The sequence below is a fragment of the Hordeum vulgare genome, chromosome 3H (assembly GCF_904849725.1).
Source record: "Hordeum vulgare subsp. vulgare chromosome 3H, MorexV3_pseudomolecules_assembly, whole genome shotgun sequence".
In the NCBI taxonomy this organism is placed as follows: domain Eukaryota; kingdom Viridiplantae; phylum Streptophyta; class Magnoliopsida; order Poales; family Poaceae; genus Hordeum; species Hordeum vulgare.
The window spans coordinates 64,063,503-64,078,424 of NC_058520.1; positions in this window are offsets into that span (position 1 = coordinate 64,063,503).

Here is a 14,922-nt window from a genome sequence, read left to right on the forward strand (position 1 = left end):
ATAACGGATCCTTTCTAGAGAAAGAGTTTCTGTTGAAAGAAGTGAGTGGGAGGAATGTAGAACTTGATGAGGTAATTGTACCCCCTCTCAAACCAGAGTGTAGCGCAACACAAGAAAATGTTTTTGGGGTGCGTGTACCGGCTAGATAGGAAGTTAATGATGATGATCTTGAAACTTTGGATCAAGTTACTACTGAACTTCGTAGGTCCACAAGGACACGTTCCGCACCAGAGTGGTACGACAATCCTGTCCTGGTAATCATGTTGTTAGACAACAGTGATACTTCGAACTATGAAGAAGTGATGGTGGGCCTGGATTCCAACAAATGACTTGAAGCTATGAAATCCGAGATAGGATCCATGTATGAGAACAAAGTATGGACTTTGGTGGACTTGCCCGATGATGGGCGAGCCATAGAAAACAAATGGAACTTTATGAAGAAGACCGACACGGATGGTAATGTGACCATCTATAAGGCTCGACTTGTTGCTAAGGGTTATCGACAAGTTTAAGGAGTTGACTACGATGAGACTTTCTCATCCGTAGCGATGCTGAAGTCCGTCTGAATCATGTTAGGGGTTGCCACATTTTATGATTATGAGATTTGGCAAATGGACGTCAAAACGGCATTCCTTAACGGATTTCTTAAAGAAGAATTGTATATGATACAGCCGGAAGGTTTTGTCGATCCTAAAAATGCTGACAAGGTATGCAAGCTCCAGCGCTCCATCTATGGGCTGGTGCAAGCATTTCGGAGTTGGAACATTCGCTCTCATGAGGTGATCAAAGCGTTTGGGTTTGTACAGACTTATGGAGAAGCCTGTATTTACAAGAAAGTGAGTGGGAGTGATAGCCCACAAGTATAGGGGATCGCAACAGTTTTCGAGGGTAGAGTATTCAACCCAAATTTGTTGATTCGACACAAGGGGAAGCCAAAGAATATTCTCGAGTATTAGCAGTTGAGTTGTCAATTCAACCACACCAGAAAGACTTAGTATCTACAACAAAGTATAAGTAGCAAAGTAGTGTGATAGCAACAGTAGCAACGGTAACAGTAGGAGAAGTGACAGCAGTAGCGGTAACAGTAGCAGAAGTGACAGCAGTAGCAGCAAAGTAACGTAGCAAGGACCAGTAGGAAAAGCTCGTAGGCATTGGATCGGTGATGGATAATTATGCCGCATGACATTCATCATGCAACAATTATAACATGGGGAGATATGTAACTAGCTCCAGTTCGTCAATGTAATGTAGGCATGTATTCCATATGTAGTCATACGTGCTTATGAAAAGAACTTGCATGACATATATTGTCCATCCCTCCCGTGGCAGGGAGGTCCTAATGGAAACTACGAGATATTAAGGTTCTCCTTTTAATAAATAACCGAAACAAAGCATTAGCACTTAGTGAATACATGAACTCCTCATACTATGGTCATCTCCGGGAGTGGTTCCGGCTATTGTCACTTCGGGGTTGCCGGATCATAACACATAGTAGGTGACTACAACTTGCAAGATAGGATCAAGAACACACATATATCGACGAGAACATAATAGGTTCATATCTGAAATCATGGCACTCGGGCCCTAGTGACAAGCATTAAGCATGCCAAACTAGTAGCAACATCAATCTCAGAACATAGTGGATACCAGGGATCAATCCCCATCAAAACTAACTCGATTACATGATAGATCTCATCCAACCCATCACCATCTAGCAAGCCTATGATGAGATTACTCACGAACGATGAAGAGCATCATGGAATTGACGATGAAGGAAGGTTTGTGATGACGATGGCGACGATCTCCCCTCTCCGGAGCCCAGAACGGACTCCAGATCTGCCCTCCAGAGGAAGAATAGGTGGTGGCTGCGCTTCCGTATCGTAAAACGCGATAAACTCTTCTCCTCGATAATGCAATCAAACTGGAAATTCATACCTGACTCCTTAGCTTCTTCAAGCTCCCAATCTTCAGAGTTATGGTTGATTCTTTCCAATAAATTCCACTTGTGTTCAATATCCTTCTTCATAAAAGAACCGGTACAAGAAGTGTCAAGCATGGTACGATCTTCATGAGAAAGCCGAGCATAAAAGTTTTGAGTGATAATTTCTCTCGAGAGCTCATGATTTGGGCATGAATATAGCATTGATTTAAGCCTCCCCCAAGCTTGAGCTATGCTTTCCATGTTACGAGGCCAAAAGTTATAAATATAATTCCGATCATGATGTACTAAATGCATAGGATAAAACTTTTGATGAAATTCCAATTTCAACCGATTGTAGTCCCATGATCCAGTATCATCACATAGCCTATACCATGTAAACGCCTTATCCTTCAAAGATAAAGGAAAGACTTTCTTATTTACCTCATCCTCGGGTGAACCCGCAAGCTTAAATAAACCACAAACTTCATCTACATAGATTAGATGCAAGTCTGGATGTGATGATCCATCTCGTGTAAAAGGATTAGCCAGCAGTTTCTCAAGCATACCCGAAGGAATTTCATAAAAGATATTTTCAGCAGGTACCTTAGGTTGAGGAGCAACTCCTCGTGCTTCCGTTCGTGGTGAAGATACCCCGAACAAATTCCTCAAAGGAACAGTTTCCACAGTGACAAGTGACAATAAATTTCAGCATAGTATATAAATGTTTCCTTACCAAATTCCACTTACCAAAGGCGCTTCACTCCCCGGCAACGGTGCCAGAAAAGAGTCTTGATGATCCACAAGTATAGGGGATCAATCGTAGTCCTTTCGATAAGTAACAGTGTCGAACCCAACGAGGAGCAGAAGGCTCTGATAAACGGTTTTCAGCAAGGTAATAACTGCAAGCATTGAAAGTAGCGGTAACAAGTGATGGTGTAGTGAGGTGAAACATAGCAGGTGAAAAGTAACAAGTAACAAGTAATAGAAATGGTGCAGCAAAGTGGCCCAATCCCTTTTGTATCAAGGGACAAGCCTGAACAAAGTCTTATAGGAGGAAAAGCGCTCCCGAGGACACACGGGAATTTCTGTCATGCTAGTTTTCATCATGTTCATATGATTCGCGTTCGTTACTTTGATAGTTTGACATGTGGGTGGACCGATGCTTGGGTACTGCCCTTACTTGGACAAGCACCCCACTTATGATTAACCCCTCTCGCAAGCATCCGCAACTAGGAAAGAATAATTAAGACAAAGTCTAACCATAGCATTAAACTAGTGGATCCAAATCAGCCCCTTACGAAGTAACGCATAAACTAGGGTTTAAGCTTCTGTCACTCTAGCAACCCATCATATACTTACTACTTCCCAATGCCTTCCTCTAGGCACAAATAATGGTGAATTGTTATGTAGTCGACGTTCACATAACACCACTAGAGGAAAAGACAACATACATCATATCAAAATACCGAACGAATACCAAATTCACATGACTATTATTAGCATAACTTATCCCATGTCCTCATGAACAAAAGTAACTACTCACAAAGCATAATCATAATCATGATCAGAGGTGTAACGAGTAGCATCAAGGATCTGAACAAAAACTCTTCCACCAAGTAATTCAACTAGCATCAACTACAAAGAGTAATCAACACTACTAGCAACCTTACAAGTACCAATCGGAGTTGCGAGACGGAGATTGGTTACAAGTGATGAACTAGGGTTTGTAGATGAGATGGTGCTGATGAAGATGTTGATGGAGATGAGTTCCCTCTGATGAGAGGAGTGTTGGTGATGACGATGGCGACGATTTCCCCCTCCGAGAGGGGAGTTTCCCCGGCAGGATTGCCCTGCTGGAGCTCTAGATTGGTTCTGCTCAAGTTCTGCCTCGTGGCGGCGGCGCCTCCTCGAAAAAGCTCCGCCTTGAATTTTTTCCGGACGAAACCCTTCATATAGCAGAAGAGGGGGGCCAGTGGGCCACCAGTGTGCCCACAAGCCCTGTAGCCGCGGCCAGGCGGGCAGGCCGCGGCTACCAGGCTTGTGGGCCCCTGGAAGCTCCCCTCTGGCACTTCTTTCGCCCAATATTTTTAATATATTCCTAAAAAAATCCATGTTGATTTTCAGGGCATTTGGAGTTGCGCAGAATAGAGGACCCAGACTTGCTCCTTTTCCAGTCCAGAATTCCAGCTGCCGGTATTCTCCCTCTTCAAATAAACGTCACAAAATAAGAGAGAAAAGGCATAAGTATGGTACCACAAAGTATAATAAGAGTCCATAAAGCGATAAATATCAACATGAAAGCATGATGCAAAATGGACGTATCAACTCCACCAAGCTTAGACCCCGCTTGTCCTCAAGCGAAAGCCAAGATCCATAAACATGTCCACATGTTTAGGGATGAAGGTGTCGATAAAACATAATACGGACATGAGGGCATCATGATCATACATAGAACATCATTACATCATAAAGATTCTTATGGGAAAGTAACAATTCCTTCACAAAGCAAAGTATGAATCAAAAACCTTACCGAGAAGTAGCCAACAATAGTCCATAGTCATTGAAGCAATTGCAATTTATCATAACATTAGAAAGTGTCAAATAAGAGCTTGTAAAGCAAATCCACATACTCAATCATCTGTTTTGTTTTCCACAATTGTTACAACTCACGTGGTACTCATGGTATCAAAGTTTCAGTTGGACAAAGAGAAACTTAGGGGCTTATAATTTTGCCTCCCAACCATTTACCTCAAGGGTAAAGTCAACAATAATAAAGCATAAGTACTCATCTCCAAGTTGATATATGAATATAGATCTTTCCCTAACATATGACGTTCACCAAGATGAAGACGGAATAGGGGGGCAGGCCGCGGCTACCAGGCTTGTGGGCCCCTTTTAGCTCCTCTCTGGCACTTCTTTCGCCCAGTATTTTTTATATATTCCCAAAAAATTCCACGTTGATTTTTAGGGCATTTGGAGTTGCGCAGAATAGAGGACTCAAACTTGCTCCTTTTCCAGTCCAGAATTCCAGCTGCCGGTATTCTCCCTCTTCAAATAAACCTTGCAAAATAAGAGAGAAAAGGCATAAGTATGGTACCACAAAGTATAATAACAGTCCATAAAGCGATAAATATCAACATTAAAGCATGATGCAAAATGGACGTATCAAGCTCCTTTGGCTCCCATTGATAAACTGGCGTCTTGTACTCGACTGGTAGCTCGGGCACGGGCGCATGTGGTGGTGCTATGACCCAATATGCGTAGATGTCCGAGGGCATAATAATGTACCTGCCTAGATGAAGATTGAACAAAGAAGGAGCAGGCAAAGTAATAGTCTCACGAGTACCCTGACTAAATACCAGGTTATAAATCATCCTCTTATTTATATCTTTATCAAGAAAGTCATGGCGAATCATGCTATCATAATCTAGATATCTCTCAGGAAGAAGAATCTCTTCCTCCTCGTGCAGTCTAATGGGTATCTCAAAATGTCTAGCAAGACAGGTAGCATAGATACCTCCATAAACAACGCCTTTAGAACGGTTCGTGTTCAACCGTTGAGCCACTATAGCGCCCAAGCTATAAGTTTTATCATTATAAAGGGCTTCGCGCAAAACCGCAAGATCTGGGGAGCTAAGGGCCCCAGCTTTCCCACGGCCAATCAAACATTTTTCCACGAATAATGAGAAGTACCAAAGCATGGGAAAATGTATGCTAGCAGCTCTAGCGCAAGACACTCCTCTCTCCTCTCCTACAACAATAGTATCTATGAAAGCCTCCAAGTCCCGTGGACGAGGTTCATGAATATTCCCAACATAAGGTAATTTGCAAACATTGCAAAAATCCTAAAGTGACATGCGCTGGGGGATATCATATAACTTGAACTCAACCATAGGAGGACTCTTCCTTGGATAGAAATTAAAGCTTTGCACGAAAATATTAGTGAGGAGGAGGTATTTCAGACACTTATCTTCAACGAAGGCGGTAAGGCCCGCGTTCTCCACCAAGTAGTAAAAGCCCTCATAAAGTCCAGCGGCGCGTAAGAACACATCGCTTGGCCACTCGCACGCTCGAACTTCTGCAACTCGGGGGACCAGATACTTGGGTTTCTTCTTCTCATTTTCATCATCCTTGGGGTCACGGCTTGAAGAGCCTCTTAGGAACCTCCTCATCTTTTCCTTTTTATTTCTCTGAAAATTTCTGAATTTTTTAGTGACTCTAAGGAAAAGTGAACAAGGCCCAACGAAACTCGTAGCAACTACTCCTACAAGTGCCTAGAGGCCATATCATGCATCAAAACTACTTGGGACCAGCTAAAATTAGCATGCAAAGCTCAAGAACAGGGTCACCAAGGCAGCAAAAATACGCAACGAATAAGGCACTAGAGCAAAAACTAATTGGGCCAATGGAGGAGTCACATACCAAGGAACAATTCCCCCAAAATAGTTTGGTGAATGGGGCTTTGCAAAAGGAGATCGAAAAATGCAGCAAGAAGAGCAAGAACACGGGTTTGAGCTGTAGAATGAATTTTTCTGGAGGTAGGAGAAGGAGATGGGAGCTTGAATAAGTGGAGGGGGACATGTGGGCCCCACAAGCTTGGTAGGCGAGCCGGGGGGGCCCTCCTGGGCTTGTGGCCCACTGGTGCATCCCCCTGACTAGCTCTCCATCTCAGAATTTTTCAAAAAATCCAGAAAAAATCATACTTGATTTTCAGGGCAATTGAAGAACTTCTATTTTCGGGACACTTTTCTACGGGACGGAAAAAGCAGAAAACAAGAGAAACTAAAGCTAAATCTATCATTTTTCTTCTAAACAACCGAAGGTAAAGGTTTGGAGCAGAGGGTTGTGACTCCTAGATTCATCCATCTCATGTTCATCAAAAGAAATCTGTCAATGAGGTTGATCAAGTCTCCTCGACAAACTTTTTTCGAATCGCATAAAACCAGAGATTTTTTGAATAGTCACTAGGTTACCTCAATGGGGATGTGCATATCCCCAACAATCAAATCAAACTTCATCTTAACAGTAGGTATAGGGCATTCAAAGCTCCCAATAAGAATTGATGAAGTTTTTTCAATAGCATTGATGCAATGTACTCGATATTGTTTCTTCGTAAAGTGCACCATATGCTCATTACCATTGACGCGGAAAGTGGCATTGCCTTTGTTGCAATCAATAACAGCCCCTGCAGTGTTTAAAAAGAGTCTTTCAAGGATGACCGCCATGGCATCATCCTCGGGAATATCCAGAATAACAAAGTTTGTTAAGATAGTGACATTAGCAACCACAACAGGCACATCCTCGCAAATGCCGATAGGGAAAGCAGTTGATTTGTCGGCCATTTACAGAGAGATTTCAGTGGGTGTCAACTTGTCCAATTCAAGTCTACGATAAAGAGAGAGAGGCATAACACTAACATCGGCTCCAAGGTCGCATAAAGCAGTTCTAACATAGTTTTCTTTAATGGATCAAGGTATAGTGGGCACTCCGGGGTCACCTAGTTTCTTAGGAGTTCCACCCTTGAAGGTGTAATTGGCAAGCATGGTGGAAATCTCAACCCCAGGTATCCTCCTCTTATTAGTCACAATATCCTTCATGTACTTAGCATAAGGAGACATTTTGAGCATATCTGTCAAACGCATTTGCAGAAAGACAGGTCTAATCATTTCAACAAATCACTCAAAATCCTCATCATCCTTTTTCTTGGATGGTTTGGGAGGAAAGGGCATGGGTTTCTGAACCCATGGTTCCCTTTCTTTACCATGCTTCCTAGCAGTGAAGTCGTTCTTATCGTATGTCCTATTCTTAGGTTGTGGGTTATCAAGATCAACAGGTTGAATCTCCACATCCTTATCATTGCTAGGTTGAGAATCATCATGAACATCACTATCGATATTATCATTAGGCTCATGTTCATCACCAGATTGTGTTTCGGCATCAGAAATAGAGACATCATTTGGGTTCTCAGGTGTAACAGCAACGGGGTTGCTAGCAAGCAAGTTCCTATCATCTTTCTTTTTCTTTCTAGGATTACTAGGTGCCTCGGTGCAAACTCCTTGAGAATCTTGTTCAATTATCTTAGGATGACCCTCATGATACAAAGGTTCCTGGGTCATTCTACCACCTCTACTGACGACTCTGACAGAATTGTCATTCAACTCTTTGAGCAAGTCAGTTTGAGCCTTAAGTACTTGTTCTACTTGAGTAGTAACCATAGAGGCATGTTTACTCAAGAGCTTAAGATCATTGACATTTCTATCCACACAAGCACTTAAATGACTAAGCATGCGAGCATTCCGTTCCAATTGTCTGCTAACATAATCATTGAAACTTTGTTGTTTGGCAACAAAGTTATCAAATTCTTCCAGGCATAAGCTAGCAGGTTTATCAAAAGGAATACCACTCTCATTGAATCTACGAAGAGAATTTACCTCTAGTACCTGTGTCGGGTTATCAAGACCATGGATCTCTTCGATAGGTGGTAGATTTTTGACATCTTCAGATTTAATGCCTTTCTCTTTCATAGATTTCTTAGCTTCTTGCATATCTTCAGGACGAAGGAATAGGATACCTCTTTTCTTAGGAGTTGGCTTTGGAGGTGGTTCGGGAATAGTCCAAGCATTCTCATTGCACAAGATATTATTCAATAGGATCTCATCTTGTTCTACGGTTCGTTCCCTGAAAACACAACCAACACAACTATCTAGGTGGTCCTTAGAAGCATCAGTTAGTCCATTATAGAAGATGTCAAGTATTTCATTCTTCTCAAGAGGGTGATCAGGCAAAGCATTCAGTAGCTGGACAAGCCTCCCCCAAGCTTGTGGGAGACTCTCTTCTTCAACTTGCGCAAAGTTGTATATTTCTTGCAAGGAAACTTGCTTCTTATGGGCAGGAAAATATTTCTCAGAGAAGTAGTAGATCATATCGTGGGGACTAAGCACACAACCAGGGGCAAGAGAAGTGAACCAAGTCTTAGCATAATCCTTTAGCGAGAAAGGAAACAACTTAAGGATATAGTAGTGGCGGATCTTTTCCTCACTCGTGAATAGGGTGGCTATATCGTGCAGCTTAGTAAGATGTGCTACAACTGTTTCACACTCATAACCGTGAAAAGGATCAGATTCGACCAAAGTGATTAACTCAGGGTCGACAGAGAATTCATAATCCTTATCGGTCACAAAGATAGGCGAAGTAGCAAACTTCGGGTCGTATTTCATCCTAGCATTCAAAGATTTTTCTTTCCACTTGCACAGTAATTTCTCAAGATCATAGCTATCCTTACATGCAAGAAAGTCCTCAGCTATCTCTCCCTCCATAACATAACCCTAAGGCATATCAGGCAATTCATATCTAGGAGAGCTAGTTCTAACAGGCGAAATAGCAGGTTCTACTTCAATAATCTCAGCAGTTTCAGAAGTATCATCACATTCAGCAGCAACTCTAGCAATTTGTGCATCAAGGAATGCACCTAGTGGCAAAGCAGTATCAAGCAAAGCATCATCACAAGCATCATGGATAGCAGAAGTAGCATCATCAAGCACAGGTGACATATCAAAATTTCTAGTAGGAGGTGGTGTCGCAAATTTACTCATAACTGAAGGTCAATCAAGTGCAGAGCTAGATGGCAGTTCCTTACCTGTCCTTGTAGTTGAGGGCAAGACTTTTGTATTGGATCTCTCGGATTCCTCATAGTGATCAACAAACGTAAATCCCAAGTGACTCATAGAATATAGCTATGCCTCCCCGGCAATGGCGCGAGAAAATAGTCTTGATAACCCACAAGTATAAGGGATCGCAACAGTTTTCGAGGGTAGAGTATTCAACCCAAATTTGTTGATTCGACACAAGGGGAGGGCAAAGAATATTCTCGAGTATTAGTAGTTGAGTTGTCAATTCAACCACACCATAAAGACTTAGTATGTGCAGCAAAGTATCAGTAGCAAACTAGTGTGAAAGCAACAGTAGCAACGGTAACAGTAGCAGAAGTGACAACAATAGCGTTAATAGTAGCAGAAGTGACAGCAGTAGCGGCAAAGTAACGTAGCAAGGACTAGTACGAAAATCTTGTAGGCATTGGATCGGTGATGGATAATTATGCCGGATGACATTCATCATGCAACAGTTATAACATGGGGAGATATGTAACTGATACGTCTCCAACGTATCTATAATTTTGGATGGTTTCATGCTATTATCTTGTCAAACTTTGGATGTTTTGCATGCCTTTTATTTATTTTCTGGGACTAACTTATTTATCCAGTTCCAAGTGCGAGTTCCTGTGTTTTCCATGTTTTTGACCCTTTTCAGAGGAGGATTTTGAACGGAGTCCAAACGGAATAAAACTTCCGAAAAGATTTTTTCCGGAATAGAAGAAGATCGGGAGACTTGAGAACCAAGGCAGGGGGTCCTTAGGGACCCCACAAGCCCTCATGGAGAGGCGAGGGGGGGCACCGTCCAGGCTTGTGGGCTCCGTGGGCCACGTCTGCCCTAGGGTTTGCGCCTATATATCCCCAAAAATTCTACAAAAAATCAGGGGAGCATGGTAATCACTTTTCCGCCGCCGCAAGCTTCTGTCTCCGCAAGATCCCATCTCGGGCACGTCTTGGTGCCCTGCCGGAGGGGGCATTCAGACACCGAAGGCTACCCAATCAACACCATTGTTGGGGAATGTCGCATGGGAAACAAAAAATTTCCTACGCGCACGAAGACCTATCATGGTGATGTCCATCTACGAGAGGAGATTTGGATCTACATACCCTTGTAGATCGCACAGCAGGAAGCGTTAAGAAACGCAGTTGATGTAGTGGAACGTCTTCACGTCCCTCGAACCGCCCCAAGAACCGTCCCACGATCCGTCGCACGATCCTTCCCGCGATCCATCCGACGAACCGTCTCGCAATGCATTGCACGAACCGTCTTGCGATCCGTCTCATGATCCGTTCCGATCTAGTGCCGAACGGACGACACCTCCGCGTTCAGCACACGTACAGCTCGATGACGATCTCCACCTTCTTGATCCAGCAAGAGGGGGTGGAGAGGTAGAAGAGTTCTCCGGCAGCGTGACGGCGCGCCGGTGGTGGTGATGATCTACTCCGGCAGGGCTTCGCCTAAGCTCTGCAGAATTACGATCTAGAGGAAAAACTTCGTGGTATAGGGTCGAGCAGCACGTGGGAAAGTTGTGTCTCAAAAACCCTCAATACCTATAGTATATATAGGAGGGAGGGAGGGGAGGAGGCAGCCTCAAACCCTCAATGTTTGGCCGAAATTGGAGGTGGAGGAGTCCTACTCCAATCCTACTTGGAGTAGGATTCCACCTTCCCACTTGGAAACTCTTTCCACCTTGTGTTTTTTCCTTCTCAAACCTTATGGGCCTTAGTGGGAACTTATTCCAGCCCACTAGGGGCTGGTTTATCTCTTCCCATAGCCCATGAGACCCCTTGGGGCGTGACACCCCTCCCGATGGTCCCCGGCACCCCTCCCGACACTCCCGGTACACTACTGATGAGCCCGAAACTTTTTCGGTGACCAAAACAGGACTTCCTACATATCAATCTTTACCTCCGGACCATTCCATAGCTCCTCGTGACGTCCTGGATCTCATCTGGGACTCCAAACAACTTCCGGTTACCAACACCTATAACTCAACTATACCGAAACATCACCGAACCTTAAGTGTGCAGACCCTGCGGGTTCGAGAGCTATGTAGACATGACCCGAGACACTCCTCGGTCAATATCCAATAGCGGGACTTGGATGCCCATATTGGATCCTACATATTCTCCGAAGATCTTATCGATTGAACCTCAGTGTCAAGGATTCATATAATCCCGTATGTCATTCCCTTTGTCCTTCAGTATGTTACTTGCCTGAGATTTGATCGTCGGTATCCGCATACCTATTTCAATCTCGTTACTGACAAGTCTCTTTACTCGTTCCGTAATACAAGATCCCGTGAATTACACTAAGTCACATTGCTTGCAAGGCTTGTGTGTGATGTTGTATTACCGAGTGGGCCCCGAGATACCTCTCCGTCACAGAGAGTGACAAATCCCAGTCTTGATCCATACTAACTCAACGAACACCTTCGGAGATACCTGTAGAGCACCTTTATAGTCACCCAGTTACGTTGTGACATTTGATACACACAAGGCATTCCTCCGGTGCCAGTGAGTTATATGATCTCATGGTCATAGGAACAAATACTTGACACGCACAAAACAATAGCAATAAAACGACACGATCAATATGCTACGTTCATAGTTTGGGTCTTGTCCATCACATGATTCTCCTAATGATGTGATCCCGTTATGAAGTGACAACACTTGCCTATGATCAGGAAACCTTGACCATCTTTGATCAACGAACTAGTCAACTAGAGGCTCACTAGGGACAGTGTGTTGTCTATGTATCCACACATGTATTTGAGTTTCCAATCAATACAATTCTAGCATGGATAATAAACGTTTATTATGAACAAAGAAATATAATAATAACTAATTTATTATTGCCTCTAGGGCATATTTCCAACAGTCTCCCACTTGCACTAGAGTCAATAATCTAGTTCACATCACCATGTGATTTTAACGAATCCAACACCCATATAGTTCTGGGGTCTGATCACGTCTTGTTCGTGAGAGAGGTTTTAGTCAACGGTTCTGAACCTTTCTGATCCGAGTGAGATTTACAAATCTTTATGTCATCTTATAGATGCTGCTACTATGTGCTTTTCGGAAATATTCCAAATATCTACTCTACCATACGAATCCGTTTCACTACTCATAGTTATTCAGATTAGTGTCAAAGCTTGCATCGACGTAACCCTTTATGACGAACTCTTTAACCACCTCCATAATCGAGAAAAATTCCTTAGTCCATTAGTTACTAAGGATAACTTTGACCGCTGTTCAGTGATTCAATCATGGATCACTCTCTGTACCTCTTAACAGACTTGTGGCAAGGCACACATCAGGTGCGATACACAACATGGCATACTGTAGAGTCTACGGCTAAGGCATAGGGGACGACCTTCGTCCTTTCTCTTTCTTCTGTCGTGGTCGGGATTTTGAGTCTTACTCAAATTCACACCTTACAACACAGCCAAGAACTCTTTCTTTGCTGATCTATTTTGAACTCCTTCAAAAACTTGTCAAGGCATGCATTTTATTTGAAAGTTCTGTTTAGCATTTTGATCTATCTCCATACATCTTGATGCTCAATGTTCAAATAGCTCTATCCAGGTCTTCCTTTGAAAAACTCCTTTCAAACAACCTTTTATGCTTCACAGAAATTGTACATTACTTCCGATCAACAATATGTCAACCACATACACTTATCAGAAACTCTATAGTGCTCCCACTCACTTCTTTGGAAATACAAGTTTCTCTTAAACTTTGTACAAACCCAAAAGCTTTGATCATCTCATCAAAGTGTATATTACAACTCCGAGATGCTTGCACCAGTCCATTGAAGGATCGCTGGAGCTTGCATACTTGTTAGTATCCTTAGGATCAACAAAACCTTCTGGTTGTATCACATACAACCTTTCCTCAAGGAAACCGTCGAGGAAACAATGTTTTGACATCCTATGTGCAATATTCCATAAATAATGCAGCAACTACTAACATAATTCCAACAGACCTTTTAGCATCACTACGAGTGAGAAAGTCTCATCATAGTCAACTCATTGATCTTGTTAGAAACATCTTTGCGACAAGTCGAGCTTTTCTTAATGGTGACTTTTCACCATCATCGTCTGTCTTTCTTTTAAAGATCCATCTTTACTTAATAGTCCTACGACCATCAAGTAGTTCTTCCAAAGTCTACACTTTGTTTTCATACATAGATCCTCTCTCATATTTCATGCCTCCACCCATTTGTCGGAATCCAGGACCACCATCGCTTCTCCATAACTCATAGGTTCATTGTTGTTCAACAACATGACCTCCAAGACAGGGTTACCGTACCACTCCGTAGTAGTACGCGACCTTGTCGACCTACGAGGTATGTAGTAACTTGATCCGATGCTTAATGATCACTATCATCAGCTTCCACTTCAATTGGTGTAGGAGCCACAGGAACAACTTCTTGCGCCCTGCTACACACTGGTTGAAGTGATGATTCAATAACCTCATCAAGTTCTACCACCCTCCCACTCAATTCTCTTGAGATAAACCTTTCCTCAAGAAAGGACCCGTTTCTAGAAACAAACACTTTGCTTTCGGATCTGAGATAGGAGATGTACCCAACTGTTTTGGATATCCTATGAAGATGCATTTATTCGCTTTGGGTTCGAGCTTATCAGACTGAAACCTTTTTCACATAAGCGTCGCAGCCCCAAACTTTCAAGAAACGACAGCTTAGGTTTCTCCAAACCATGGTCTATACTGTGTCATCTCAACGGAAATACGCGGTGCCCTATTTAGAGTGAATGCGGTTTTCTCTAATGCATAACCCATAAACGATAGTGGTAATTCGATAAGAGACATCATAGTATGCACCATATAATAATAGGGCGTGGCTATGACGTTCAGACACAGCATCACACGATGGTGTTCCAGGTGGCATGAACTGCGAAACAATTTTCACATTGTCTTAACTACGTACCAAAACTCGCAACTCAGATATTCATCTCTATGATCATATCGTAGACAGTTTATCCTCTTGTTACGACGAACTTCACTCTGAAACAGAATTGAACTTTTTCAATATTTCAGACTTGTGATTCATTAAGTAAATACTCCTGTATCTACTCAAATCGTCATTGAAGTAAGAACATAATGATATCCACTGCGTGCCTCAGCACCCATTGGACTGCATACATCAAAATGTATTACTTCCAACAAGTTACTATCTTGTTTCATCTCAATGAAAACAAGGCCTTGCTCATGTGGTATGATTTGCATGTCACAAGTGATTCCAAATCAAGTGAGTATAAAGATCCATCAGCATGGAGCCTCTTCATGCAATTTATACCAACATGACTCAAGCGGTAGTGCGACAAG